Source organism: Chaetodon auriga, chromosome 9 (assembly GCF_051107435.1).
Source record: "Chaetodon auriga isolate fChaAug3 chromosome 9, fChaAug3.hap1, whole genome shotgun sequence".
NCBI classification, from domain to species: Eukaryota; Metazoa; Chordata; class Actinopteri; order Chaetodontiformes; family Chaetodontidae; genus Chaetodon; species Chaetodon auriga.
In genome coordinates, this window is record NC_135082.1 from 5456801 (window position 1) to 5469562 (window position 12762).

Below are 12762 nucleotides of genomic sequence, written 5' to 3' on the forward strand. Positions count from 1 at the left end.
GGCACCAGTGACCGGGTATTTTTGGCTTCATCCTTTAGATAATGGGCAGCCAGTATGTTACAGACAGAAAGAGCAGTCAATATCTAACAATTGCAGCTTGTTGATGTCAGTAGGTCCCCCTCACTTGCCACGCTTAAGGGTACGCCCCTCTATGGAATGCAGCCCTCGAGTCTGCACCGCCACAAAAGGGTCGTTCTGCCAGCAAGGGAATAAAAGGTAGGCAGGGATTGTTGGCCAATGTGCTTGCTTTGGCAGCACATATGCAAAATTGGAATCGATACAGAGAAGATTAGCATGGCCCCTGCAAAAGGATGACACGCATACTCGTGAAGCGTTTCCACATTTTAATCTGCTTGTGCTGCCCCCAGCTGTTCTCCAGCAACCGAGGTCAGAGAATCTCCAGTTGCCCCAATTCACAACGCCCTGACATGTTGAGTATAGCAGAAGGGTTAGTTCTGGCTCCCCCTACTGGCTGAACATGTGTTGCATGTATTCCGAGTGTTGAGAATCAGAGATTGCTCTACTCTACTCTACTCTACTCTACTCGACACGATGTAAATATGTTGACACAGTGTCATCAATAAATTGATTGCACATAGACGTGCTGAGTCACCCACTTGCCCTGAAATGTCTTATAGATGGGCACGATTGGGTCTGGGCTACAAAGTTCAGCATCTAGCCTGAAAGTACAATTGGGCACCACCCCCTGTCAGTGACCGGGTATTTTTGGCTTCATCCTTTAGATAATGGGCAGCCAGTATGTTACAGACAGAAAGAGCAGTCAATATCTAACAATTGCAGCTTGTTGATGTCAGTAGGTCCCCCTCACTTGCCACGCTTAAGGGTACGCCCCTCTATGGAATGCAGCCCTCGAGTCTGCACCGCCACAAAAGGGTCGTTCTGCCAGCAAGGGAATAAAAGGTAGGCAGGGATTGTTGGCCAATGTGCTTGCTTTGGCAGCACATATGCAAAATTGGAATCGATACAGAGAAGATTAGCATGGCCCCTGCAAAAGGATGACACGCATACTCGTGAAGCGTTTCCACATTTTAATCTGCTTGTGCTGCCCCCAGCTGTTCTCCAGCAACCGAGGTCAGAGAATCTCCAGTTGCCCCAATTCACAACGCCCTGACATGTTGAGTATAGCAGAAGGGTTAGTTCTGGCTCCCCCTACTGGCTGAACATGTGTTGCATGTATTCCGAGTGTTGAGAATCAGAGATTGCTCTACTCTACTCTACTCTACTCTACTCTACTCGACACGATGTAAATATGTTGACACAGTGTCATCAATAAATTGATTGCACATAGACGTGCTGAGTCACCCACTTGCCCTGAAATGTCTTATAGATGGGCACGATTGGGTCTGGGCTACAAAGTTCAGCATCTAGCCTGAAAGTACAATTGGGCACCACCCCCTGTCAGTGACCGGGTATTTTTGGCTTCATCCTTTAGATAATGGGCAGCCAGTATGTTACAGACAGAAAGAGCAGTCAATATCTAACAATTGCAGCTTGTTGATGTCAGTAGGTCCCCCTCACTTGCCACGCTTAAGGGTACGCCCCTCTATGGAATGCAGCCCTCGAGTCTGCACCGCCACAAAAGGGTCGTTCTGCCAGCAAGGGAATAAAAGGTAGGCAGGGATTGTTGGCCAATGTGCTTGCTTCGGCAGCACATATGCAAAATTGGAATCGATACAGAGAAGATTAGCATGGCCCCTGCAAAAGGATGACACGCATACTCGTGAAGCGTTTCCACATTTTAATCTGCTTGTGCTGCCCCCAGCTGTTCTCCAGCAACCGAGGTCAGAGAATCTCCAGTTGCCCCAATTCACAACGCCCTGACATGTTGAGTATAGCAGAAGGGTTAGTTCTGGCTCCCCCTACTGGCTGAACATGTGTTGCATGTATTCCGAGTGTTGAGAATCAGAGATTGCTCTACTCTACTCTACTCTACTCTACTCGACACGATGTAAATATGTTGACACAGTGTCATCAATAAATTGATTGCACATAGACGTGCTGAGTCACCCACTTGCCCTGAAATGTCTTATAGATGGGCACGATTGGGTCTGGGCTACAAAGTTGGGCACCAGTGACCGGGTATTTTTGGCTTCATCCTTTAGATAATGGGCAGCCAGTATGTTACAGACAGAAAGAGCAGTCAATATCTAACAACTGCAGCTTGTTGATGTCAGGAGGTCCCCCTCACTTGCCACGCTAAAGGGTACGCCCCTCTATGGAATGCAGCCCTCGAGTCTGCACCGCCACAAAAGGGTCGTTCTGCCAGCAAGGGAATAAAAGGTAGGCAGGGATTGTTGGCCAATGTGCTTGCTTCGGCAGCACATATGCAAAATTGGAATCGATACAGAGAAGATTAGCATGGCCCCTGCAAAAGGATGACACGCATACTCGTGAAGCGTTTCCACATTTTAATCTGCTTGTGCTGCCCCCAGCTGTTCTCCAGCAACCGAGGTCAGAGAATCTCCAGTTGCCCCAATTCACAACGCCCTGACATGTTGAGTATAGCAGAAGGGTTAGTTCTGGCTCCCCCTACTGGCTGAACATGTGTTGCATGTATTCCGAGTGTTGAGAATCAGAGATTGCTCTACTCTACTCTACTCTACTCTACTCTACTCGACACGATGTAAATATGTTGACACAGTGTCATCAATAAATTGATTGCACATAGACGTGCTGAGTCACCCACTTGCCCTGAAATGTCTTATAGATGGGCACGATTGGGTCTGGGCTACAAAGTTGGGCACCAGTGACCGGGTATTTTTGGCTTCATCCTTTAGATAATGGGCAGCCAGTATGTTACAGACAGAAAGAGCAGTCAATATCTAACAATTGCAGCTTGTTGATGTCAGTAGGTCCCCCTCACTTGCCACGCTTAAGGGTACGCCCCTCTATGGAATGCAGCCCTCGAGTCTGCACCGCCACAAAAGGGTCGTTCTGCCAGCAAGGGAATAAAAGGTAGGCAGGGATTGTTGGCCAATGTGCTTGCTTCGGCAGCACATATGCAAAATTGGAATCGATACAGAGAAGATTAGCATGGCCCCTGCAAAAGGATGACACGCATACTCGTGAAGCGTTTCCACATTTTAATCTGCTTGTGCTGCCCCCAGCTGTTCTCCAGCAACCGAGGTCAGAGAATCTCCAGTTGCCCCAATTCACAACGCCCTGACATGTTGAGTATAGCAGAAGGGTTAGTTCTGGCTCCCCCTACTGGCTGAACATGTGTTGCATGTATTCCGAGTGTTGAGAATCAGAGATTGCTCTACTCTACTCTACTCTACTCGACACGATGTAAATATGTTGACACAGTGTCATCAATAAATTGATTGCACATAGACGTGCTGAGTCACCCACTTGCCCTGAAATGTCTTATAGATGGGCACGATTGGGTCTGGGCTACAAAGTTGGGCACCAGTGACCGGGTATTTTTGGCTTCATCCTTTAGATAATGGGCAGCCAGTATGTTACAGACAGAAAGAGCAGTCAATATCTAACAACTGCAGCTTGTTGATGTCAGGAGGTCCCCCTCACTTGCCACGCTAAAGGGTACGCCCCTCTATGGAATGCAGCCCTCGAGTCTGCACCGCCACAAAAGGGTCGTTCTGCCAGCAAGGGAATAAAAGGTAGGCAGGGATTGTTGGCCAATGTGCTTGCTTCGGCAGCACATATGCAAAATTGGAATCGATACAGAGAAGATTAGCATGGCCCCTGCAAAAGGATGACACGCATACTCGTGAAGCGTTTCCACATTTTAATCTGCTTGTGCTGCCCCCAGCTGTTCTCCAGCAACCGAGGTCAGAGAATCTCCAGTTGCCCCAATTCACAACGCCCTGACATGTTGAGTATAGCAGAAGGGTTAGTTCTGGCTCCCCCTACTGGCTGAACATGTGTTGCATGTATTCCGAGTGTTGAGAATCAGAGATTGCTCTACTCTACTCTACTCTACTCTACTCGACACGATGTAAATATGTTGACACAGTGTCATCAATAAATTGATTGCACATAGACGTGCTGAGTCACCCACTTGCCCTGAAATGTCTTATAGATGGGCACGATTGGGTCTGGGCTACAAAGTTGGGCACCAGTGACCGGGTATTTTTGGCTTCATCCTTTAGATAATGGGCAGCCAGTATGTTACAGACAGAAAGAGCAGTCAATATCTAACAACTGCAGCTTGTTGATGTCAGGAGGTCCCCCTCACTTGCCACGCTAAAGGGTACGCCCCTCTATGGAATGCAGCCCTCGAGTCTGCACCGCCACAAAAGGGTCGTTCTGCCAGCAAGGGAATAAAAGGTAGGCAGGGATTGTTGGCCAATGTGCTTGCTTCGGCAGCACATATGCAAAATTGGAATCGATACAGAGAAGATTAGCATGGCCCCTGCAAAAGGATGACACGCATACTCGTGAAGCGTTTCCACATTTTAATCTGCTTGTGCTGCCCCCAGCTGTTCTCCAGCAACCGAGGTCAGAGAATCTCCAGTTGCCCCAATTCACAACGCCCTGACATGTTGAGTATAGCAGAAGGGTTAGTTCTGGCTCCCCCTACTGGCTGAACATGTGTTGCATGTATTCCGAGTGTTGAGAATCAGAGATTGCTCTACTCTACTCTACTCTACTCTACTCTACTCGACACGATGTAAATATGTTGACACAGTGTCATCAATAAATTGATTGCACATAGACGTGCTGAGTCACCCACTTGCCCTGAAATGTCTTATAGATGGGCACGATTGGGTCTGGGCTACAAAGTTGGGCACCAGTGACCGGGTATTTTTGGCTTCATCCTTTAGATAATGGGCAGCCAGTATGTTACAGACAGAAAGAGCAGTCAATATCTAACAATTGCAGCTTGTTGATGTCAGTAGGTCCCCCTCACTTGCCACGCTTAAGGGTACGCCCCTCTATGGAATGCAGCCCTCGAGTCTGCACCGCCACAAAAGGGTCGTTCTGCCAGCAAGGGAATAAAAGGTAGGCAGGGATTGTTGGCCAATGTGCTTGCTTCGGCAGCACATATGCAAAATTGGAATCGATACAGAGAAGATTAGCATGGCCCCTGCAAAAGGATGACACGCATACTCGTGAAGCGTTTCCACATTTTAATCTGCTTGTGCTGCCCCCAGCTGTTCTCCAGCAACCGAGGTCAGAGAATCTCCAGTTGCCCCAATTCACAACGCCCTGACATGTTGAGTATAGCAGAAGGGTTAGTTCTGGCTCCCCCTACTGGCTGAACATGTGTTGCATGTATTCCGAGTGTTGAGAATCAGAGATTGCTCTACTCTACTCTACTCTACTCTACTCGACACGATGTAAATATGTTGACACAGTGTCATCAATAAATTGATTGCACATAGACGTGCTGAGTCACCCACTTGCCCTGAAATGTCTTATAGATGGGCACGATTGGGTCTGGGCTACAAAGTTGGGCACCAGTGACCGGGTATTTTTGGCTTCATCCTTTAGATAATGGGCAGCCAGTATGTTACAGACAGAAAGAGCAGTCAATATCTAACAACTGCAGCTTGTTGATGTCAGGAGGTCCCCCTCACTTGCCACGCTAAAGGGTACGCCCCTCTATGGAATGCAGCCCTCGAGTCTGCACCGCCACAAAAGGGTCGTTCTGCCAGCAAGGGAATAAAAGGTAGGCAGGGATTGTTGGCCAATGTGCTTGCTTCAGCAGCACATATGCAAAATTGGAATCGATACAGAGAAGATTAGCATGGCCCCTGCAAAAGGATGACACGCATACTCGTGAAGCGTTTCCACATTTTAATCTGCTTGTGCTGCCCCCAGCTGTTCTCCAGCAACCGAGGTCAGAGAATCTCCAGTTGCCCCAATTCACAACGCCCTGACATGTTGAGTATAGCAGAAGGGTTAGTTCTGGCTCCCCCTACTGGCTGAACATGTGTTGCATGTATTCCGAGTGTTGAGAATCAGAGATTGCTCTACTCTACTCTACTCTACTCTACTCGACACGATGTAAATATGTTGACACAGTGTCATCAATAAATTGATTGCACATAGACGTGCTGAGTCACCCACTTGCCCTGAAATGTCTTATAGATGGGCACGATTGGGTCTGGGCTACAAAGTTGGGCACCAGTGACCGGGTATTTTTGGCTTCATCCTTTAGATAATGGGCAGCCAGTATGTTACAGACAGAAAGAGCAGTCAATATCTAACAATTGCAGCTTGTTGATGTCAGTAGGTCCCCCTCACTTGCCACGCTTAAGGGTACGCCCCTCTATGGAATGCAGCCCTCGAGTCTGCACCGCCACAAAAGGGTCGTTCTGCCAGCAAGGGAATAAAAGGTAGGCAGGGATTGTTGGCCAATGTGCTTGCTTCGGCAGCACATATGCAAAATTGGAATCGATACAGAGAAGATTAGCATGGCCCCTGCAAAAGGATGACACGCATACTCGTGAAGCGTTTCCACATTTTAATCTGCTTGTGCTGCCCCCAGCTGTTCTCCAGCAACCGAGGTCAGAGAATCTCCAGTTGCCCCAATTCACAACGCCCTGACATGTTGAGTATAGCAGAAGGGTTAGTTCTGGCTCCCCCTACTGGCTGAACATGTGTTGCATGTATTCCGAGTGTTGAGAATCAGAGATTGCTCTACTCTACTCTACTCTACTCGACACGATGTAAATATGTTGACACAGTGTCATCAATAAATTGATTGCACATAGACGTGCTGAGTCACCCACTTGCCCTGAAATGTCTTATAGATGGGCACGATTGGGTCTGGGCTACAAAGTTGGGCACCAGTGACCGGGTATTTTTGGCTTCATCCTTTAGATAATGGGCAGCCAGTATGTTACAGACAGAAAGAGCAGTCAATATCTAACAACTGCAGCTTGTTGATGTCAGGAGGTCCCCCTCACTTGCCACGCTAAAGGGTACGCCCCTCTATGGAATGCAGCCCTCGAGTCTGCACCGCCACAAAAGGGTCGTTCTGCCAGCAAGGGAATAAAAGGTAGGCAGGGATTGTTGGCCAATGTGCTTGCTTCGGCAGCACATATGCAAAATTGGAATCGATACAGAGAAGATTAGCATGGCCCCTGCAAAAGGATGACACGCATACTCGTGAAGCGTTTCCACATTTTAATCTGCTTGTGCTGCCCCCAGCTGTTCTCCAGCAACCGAGGTCAGAGAATCTCCAGTTGCCCCAATTCACAACGCCCTGACATGTTGAGTATAGCAGAAGGGTTAGTTCTGGCTCCCCCTACTGGCTGAACATGTGTTGCATGTATTCCGAGTGTTGAGAATCAGAGATTGCTCTACTCTACTCTACTCTACTCTACTCGACACGATGTAAATATGTTGACACAGTGTCATCAATAAATTGATTGCACATAGACGTGCTGAGTCACCCACTTGCCCTGAAATGTCTTATAGATGGGCACGATTGGGTCTGGGCTACAAAGTTGGGCACCAGTGACCGGGTATTTTTGGCTTCATCCTTTAGATAATGGGCAGCCAGTATGTTACAGACAGAAAGAGCAGTCAATATCTAACAATTGCAGCTTGTTGATGTCAGTAGGTCCCCCTCACTTGCCACGCTTAAGGGTACGCCCCTCTATGGAATGCAGCCCTCGAGTCTGCACCGCCACAAAAGGGTCGTTCTGCCAGCAAGGGAATAAAAGGTAGGCAGGGATTGTTGGCCAATGTGCTTGCTTCGGCAGCACATATGCAAAATTGGAATCGATACAGAGAAGATTAGCATGGCCCCTGCAAAAGGATGACACGCATACTCGTGAAGCGTTTCCACATTTTAATCTGCTTGTGCTGCCCCCAGCTGTTCTCCAGCAACCGAGGTCAGAGAATCTCCAGTTGCCCCAATTCACAACGCCCTGACATGTTGAGTATAGCAGAAGGGTTAGTTCTGGCTCCCCCTACTGGCTGAACATGTGTTGCATGTATTCCGAGTGTTGAGAATCAGAGATTGCTCTACTCTACTCTACTCTACTCTACTCGACACGATGTAAATATGTTGACACAGTGTCATCAATAAATTGATTGCACATAGACGTGCTGAGTCACCCACTTGCCCTGAAATGTCTTATAGATGGGCACGATTGGGTCTGGGCTACAAAGTTGGGCACCAGTGACCGGGTATTTTTGGCTTCATCCTTTAGATAATGGGCAGCCAGTATGTTACAGACAGAAAGAGCAGTCAATATCTAACAACTGCAGCTTGTTGATGTCAGTAGGTCCCCCTCACTTGCCACGCTTAAGGGTACGCCCCTCTATGGAATGCAGCCCTCGAGTCTGCACCGCCACAAAAGGGTCGTTCTGCCAGCAAGGCAATAAAAGGTAGGCAGGGATTGTTGGCCAATGTGCTTGCTTCGGCAGCACATATGCAAAATTGGAATCGATACAGAGAAGATTAGCATGGCCCCTGCAAAAGGATGACACGCATACTCGTGAAGCGTTTCCACATTTTAATCTGCTTGTGCTGCCCCCAGCTGTTCTCCAGCAACCGAGGTCAGAGAATCTCCAGTTGCCCCAATTCACAACGCCCTGACATGTTGAGTATAGCAGAAGGGTTAGTTCTGGCTCCCCCTACTGGCTGAACATGTGTTGCATGTATTCCGAGTGTTGAGAATCAGAGATTGCTCTACTCTACTCTACTCTACTCTACTCGACACGATGTAAATATGTTGACACAGTGTCATCAATAAATTGATTGCACATAGACGTGCTGAGTCACCCACTTGCCCTGAAATGTCTTATAGATGGGCACGATTGGGTCTGGGCTACAAAGTTGGGCACCAGTGACCGGGTATTTTTGGCTTCATCCTTTAGATAATGGGCAGCCAGTATGTTACAGACAGAAAGAGCAGTCAATATCTAACAATTGCAGCTTGTTGATGTCAGTAGGTCCCCCTCACTTGCCACGCTTAAGGGTACGCCCCTCTATGGAATGCAGCCCTCGAGTCTGCACCGCCACAAAAGGGTCGTTCTGCCAGCAAGGGAATAAAAGGTAGGCAGGGATTGTTGGCCAATGTGCTTGCTTCGGCAGCACATATGCAAAATTGGAATCGATACAGAGAAGATTAGCATGGCCCCTGCAAAAGGATGACACGCATACTCGTGAAGCGTTTCCACATTTTAATCTGCTTGTGCTGCCCCCAGCTGTTCTCCAGCAACCGAGGTCAGAGAATCTCCAGTTGCCCCAATTCACAACGCCCTGACATGTTGAGTATAGCAGAAGGGTTAGTTCTGGCTCCCCCTACTGGCTGAACATGTGTTGCATGTATTCCGAGTGTTGAGAATCAGAGATTGCTCTACTCTACTCTACTCTACTCTACTCGACACGATGTAAATATGTTGACACAGTGTCATCAATAAATTGATTGCACATAGACGTGCTGAGTCACCCACTTGCCCTGAAATGTCTTATAGATGGGCACGATTGGGTCTGGGCTACAAAGTTGGGCACCAGTGACCGGGTATTTTTGGCTTCATCCTTTAGATAATGGGCAGCCAGTATGTTACAGACAGAAAGAGCAGTCAATATCTAACAACTGCAGCTTGTTGATGTCAGGAGGTCCCCCTCACTTGCCACGCTAAAGGGTACGCCCCTCTATGGAATGCAGCCCTCGAGTCTGCACCGCCACAAAAGGGTCGTTCTGCCAGCAAGGGAATAAAAGGTAGGCAGGGATTGTTGGCCAATGTGCTTGCTTCGGCAGCACATATGCAAAATTGGAATCGATACAGAGAAGATTAGCATGGCCCCTGCAAAAGGATGACACGCATACTCGTGAAGCGTTTCCACATTTTAATCTGCTTGTGCTGCCCCCAGCTGTTCTCCAGCAACCGAGGTCAGAGAATCTCCAGTTGCCCCAATTCACAACGCCCTGACATGTTGAGTATAGCAGAAGGGTTAGTTCTGGCTCCCCCTACTGGCTGAACATGTGTTGCATGTATTCCGAGTGTTGAGAATCAGAGATTGCTCTACTCTACTCTACTCTACTCTACTCTACTCGACACGATGTAAATATGTTGACACAGTGTCATCAATAAATTGATTGCACATAGACGTGCTGAGTCACCCACTTGCCCTGAAATGTCTTATAGATGGGCACGATTGGGTCTGGGCTACAAAGTTGGGCACCAGTGACCGGGTATTTTTGGCTTCATCCTTTAGATAATGGGCAGCCAGTATGTTACAGACAGAAAGAGCAGTCAATATCTAACAATTGCAGCTTGTTGATGTCAGTAGGTCCCCCTCACTTGCCACGCTTAAGGGTACGCCCCTCTATGGAATGCAGCCCTCGAGTCTGCACCGCCACAAAAGGGTCGTTCTGCCAGCAAGGGAATAAAAGGTAGGCAGGGATTGTTGGCCAATGTGCTTGCTTCGGCAGCACATATGCAAAATTGGAATCGATACAGAGAAGATTAGCATGGCCCCTGCAAAAGGATGACACGCATACTCGTGAAGCGTTTCCACATTTTAATCTGCTTGTGCTGCCCCCAGCTGTTCTCCAGCAACCGAGGTCAGAGAATCTCCAGTTGCCCCAATTCACAACGCCCTGACATGTTGAGTATAGCAGAAGGGTTAGTTCTGGCTCCCCCTACTGGCTGAACATGTGTTGCATGTATTCCGAGTGTTGAGAATCAGAGATTGCTCTACTCTACTCTACTCTACTCTACTCGACACGATGTAAATATGTTGACACAGTGTCATCAATAAATTGATTGCACATAGACGTGCTGAGTCACCCACTTGCCCTGAAATGTCTTATAGATGGGCACGATTGGGTCTGGGCTACAAAGTTGGGCACCAGTGACCGGGTATTTTTGGCTTCATCCTTTAGATAATGGGCAGCCAGTATGTTACAGACAGAAAGAGCAGTCAATATCTAACAACTGCAGCTTGTTGATGTCAGGAGGTCCCCCTCACTTGCCACGCTAAAGGGTACGCCCCTCTATGGAATGCAGCCCTCGAGTCTGCACCGCCACAAAAGGGTCGTTCTGCCAGCAAGGGAATAAAAGGTAGGCAGGGATTGTTGGCCAATGTGCTTGCTTCAGCAGCACATATGCAAAATTGGAATCGATACAGAGAAGATTAGCATGGCCCCTGCAAAAGGATGACACGCATACTCGTGAAGCGTTTCCACATTTTAATCTGCTTGTGCTGCCCCCAGCTGTTCTCCAGCAACCGAGGTCAGAGAATCTCCAGTTGCCCCAATTCACAACGCCCTGACATGTTGAGTATAGCAGAAGGGTTAGTTCTGGCTCCCCCTACTGGCTGAACATGTGTTGCATGTATTCCGAGTGTTGAGAATCAGAGATTGCTCTACTCTACTCTACTCTACTCTACTCGACACGATGTAAATATGTTGACACAGTGTCATCAATAAATTGATTGCACATAGACGTGCTGAGTCACCCACTTGCCCTGAAATGTCTTATAGATGGGCACGATTGGGTCTGGGCTACAAAGTTGGGCACCAGTGACCGGGTATTTTTGGCTTCATCCTTTAGATAATGGGCAGCCAGTATGTTACAGACAGAAAGAGCAGTCAATATCTAACAATTGCAGCTTGTTGATGTCAGTAGGTCCCCCTCACTTGCCACGCTTAAGGGTACGCCCCTCTATGGAATGCAGCCCTCGAGTCTGCACCGCCACAAAAGGGTCGTTCTGCCAGCAAGGGAATAAAAGGTAGGCAGGGATTGTTGGCCAATGTGCTTGCTTCGGCAGCACATATGCAAAATTGGAATCGATACAGAGAAGATTAGCATGGCCCCTGCAAAAGGATGACACGCATACTCGTGAAGCGTTTCCACATTTTAATCTGCTTGTGCTGCCCCCAGCTGTTCTCCAGCAACCGAGGTCAGAGAATCTCCAGTTGCCCCAATTCACAACGCCCTGACATGTTGAGTATAGCAGAAGGGTTAGTTCTGGCTCCCCCTACTGGCTGAACATGTGTTGCATGTATTCCGAGTGTTGAGAATCAGAGATTGCTCTACTCTACTCTACTCTACTCTACTCGACACGATGTAAATATGTTGACACAGTGTCATCAATAAATTGATTGCACATAGACGTGCTGAGTCACCCACTTGCCCTGAAATGTCTTATAGATGGGCACGATTGGGTCTGGGCTACAAAGTTGGGCACCAGTGACCGGGTATTTTTGGCTTCATCCTTTAGATAATGGGCAGCCAGTATGTTACAGACAGAAAGAGCAGTCAATATCTAACAACTGCAGCTTGTTGATGTCAGGAGGTCCCCCTCACTTGCCACGCTAAAGGGTACGCCCCTCTATGGAATGCAGCCCTCGAGTCTGCACCGCCACAAAAGGGTCGTTCTGCCAGCAAGGGAATAAAAGGTAGGCAGGGATTGTTGGCCAATGTGCTTGCTTCGGCAGCACATATGCAAAATTGGAATCGATACAGAGAAGATTAGCATGGCCCCTGCAAAAGGATGACACGCATACTCGTGAAGCGTTTCCACATTTTAATCTGCTTGTGCTGCCCCCAGCTGTTCTCCAGCAACCGAGGTCAGAGAATCTCCAGTTGCCCCAATTCACAACGCCCTGACATGTTGAGTATAGCAGAAGGGTTAGTTCTGGCTCCCCCTACTGGCTGAACATGTGTTGCATGTATTCCGAGTGTTGAGAATCAGAGATTGCTCTACTCTACTCTACTCTACTCTACTCGACACGATGTAAATATGTTGACACAGTGTCATCAATAAATTGATTGCACATAGACGTGCTGAGTCACCCACTTGCC

The 12762-nt window shown here is 48.2% G+C and overlaps 19 non-coding genes across 19 annotated transcripts; all 19 read left to right on the top strand.

Annotated features, from left to right (window-relative positions):
- Positions 1-239: 239 nt before the first annotated feature.
- On the top strand, positions 240-346 carry LOC143326340 (U6 spliceosomal RNA). Its single transcript, XR_013077615.1, has one exon. It is a non-coding gene; the product is annotated as a U6 spliceosomal RNA (small nuclear RNA).
- A 598-nt stretch (positions 347-944) lies between these two features.
- LOC143326341 (U6 spliceosomal RNA) lies at positions 945-1051 on the top strand. The gene has a single exon (XR_013077616.1). It is a non-coding gene; the product is annotated as a U6 spliceosomal RNA (small nuclear RNA).
- Positions 1052-1654: 603 nt separating this feature from the next.
- LOC143326371 (U6 spliceosomal RNA) lies at positions 1655-1761 on the top strand. Its single transcript, XR_013077645.1, has one exon. It is a non-coding gene; the product is annotated as a U6 spliceosomal RNA (small nuclear RNA).
- A 563-nt stretch (positions 1762-2324) lies between these two features.
- On the top strand, positions 2325-2431 carry LOC143326372 (U6 spliceosomal RNA). Its single transcript, XR_013077646.1, has one exon. It is a non-coding gene; the product is annotated as a U6 spliceosomal RNA (small nuclear RNA).
- A 568-nt stretch (positions 2432-2999) lies between these two features.
- On the top strand, positions 3000-3106 carry LOC143326373 (U6 spliceosomal RNA). The gene has a single exon (XR_013077647.1). It is a non-coding gene; the product is annotated as a U6 spliceosomal RNA (small nuclear RNA).
- Positions 3107-3664: 558 nt separating this feature from the next.
- Positions 3665-3771, top strand: LOC143326374 (U6 spliceosomal RNA). The gene has a single exon (XR_013077648.1). It is a non-coding gene; the product is annotated as a U6 spliceosomal RNA (small nuclear RNA).
- A 563-nt stretch (positions 3772-4334) lies between these two features.
- On the top strand, positions 4335-4441 carry LOC143326375 (U6 spliceosomal RNA). Its single transcript, XR_013077649.1, has one exon. It is a non-coding gene; the product is annotated as a U6 spliceosomal RNA (small nuclear RNA).
- A 568-nt stretch (positions 4442-5009) lies between these two features.
- On the top strand, positions 5010-5116 carry LOC143326377 (U6 spliceosomal RNA). Its single transcript, XR_013077651.1, has one exon. It is a non-coding gene; the product is annotated as a U6 spliceosomal RNA (small nuclear RNA).
- A 563-nt stretch (positions 5117-5679) lies between these two features.
- On the top strand, positions 5680-5786 carry LOC143326342 (U6 spliceosomal RNA). Its single transcript, XR_013077617.1, has one exon. It is a non-coding gene; the product is annotated as a U6 spliceosomal RNA (small nuclear RNA).
- Positions 5787-6349: 563 nt separating this feature from the next.
- On the top strand, positions 6350-6456 carry LOC143326378 (U6 spliceosomal RNA). Its single transcript, XR_013077652.1, has one exon. It is a non-coding gene; the product is annotated as a U6 spliceosomal RNA (small nuclear RNA).
- Positions 6457-7014: 558 nt separating this feature from the next.
- LOC143326379 (U6 spliceosomal RNA) lies at positions 7015-7121 on the top strand. The gene has a single exon (XR_013077653.1). It is a non-coding gene; the product is annotated as a U6 spliceosomal RNA (small nuclear RNA).
- Positions 7122-7684: 563 nt separating this feature from the next.
- LOC143326380 (U6 spliceosomal RNA) lies at positions 7685-7791 on the top strand. The gene has a single exon (XR_013077654.1). It is a non-coding gene; the product is annotated as a U6 spliceosomal RNA (small nuclear RNA).
- A 563-nt stretch (positions 7792-8354) lies between these two features.
- On the top strand, positions 8355-8461 carry LOC143326381 (U6 spliceosomal RNA). The gene has a single exon (XR_013077655.1). It is a non-coding gene; the product is annotated as a U6 spliceosomal RNA (small nuclear RNA).
- A 563-nt stretch (positions 8462-9024) lies between these two features.
- LOC143326382 (U6 spliceosomal RNA) lies at positions 9025-9131 on the top strand. Its single transcript, XR_013077656.1, has one exon. It is a non-coding gene; the product is annotated as a U6 spliceosomal RNA (small nuclear RNA).
- A 563-nt stretch (positions 9132-9694) lies between these two features.
- Positions 9695-9801, top strand: LOC143326383 (U6 spliceosomal RNA). The gene has a single exon (XR_013077657.1). It is a non-coding gene; the product is annotated as a U6 spliceosomal RNA (small nuclear RNA).
- Positions 9802-10369: 568 nt separating this feature from the next.
- LOC143326384 (U6 spliceosomal RNA) lies at positions 10370-10476 on the top strand. The gene has a single exon (XR_013077658.1). It is a non-coding gene; the product is annotated as a U6 spliceosomal RNA (small nuclear RNA).
- Positions 10477-11039: 563 nt separating this feature from the next.
- On the top strand, positions 11040-11146 carry LOC143326344 (U6 spliceosomal RNA). The gene has a single exon (XR_013077620.1). It is a non-coding gene; the product is annotated as a U6 spliceosomal RNA (small nuclear RNA).
- A 563-nt stretch (positions 11147-11709) lies between these two features.
- LOC143326385 (U6 spliceosomal RNA) lies at positions 11710-11816 on the top strand. Its single transcript, XR_013077659.1, has one exon. It is a non-coding gene; the product is annotated as a U6 spliceosomal RNA (small nuclear RNA).
- Positions 11817-12379: 563 nt separating this feature from the next.
- On the top strand, positions 12380-12486 carry LOC143326386 (U6 spliceosomal RNA). Its single transcript, XR_013077660.1, has one exon. It is a non-coding gene; the product is annotated as a U6 spliceosomal RNA (small nuclear RNA).
- The last annotated feature ends 276 nt before the right edge of the window (positions 12487-12762 follow it).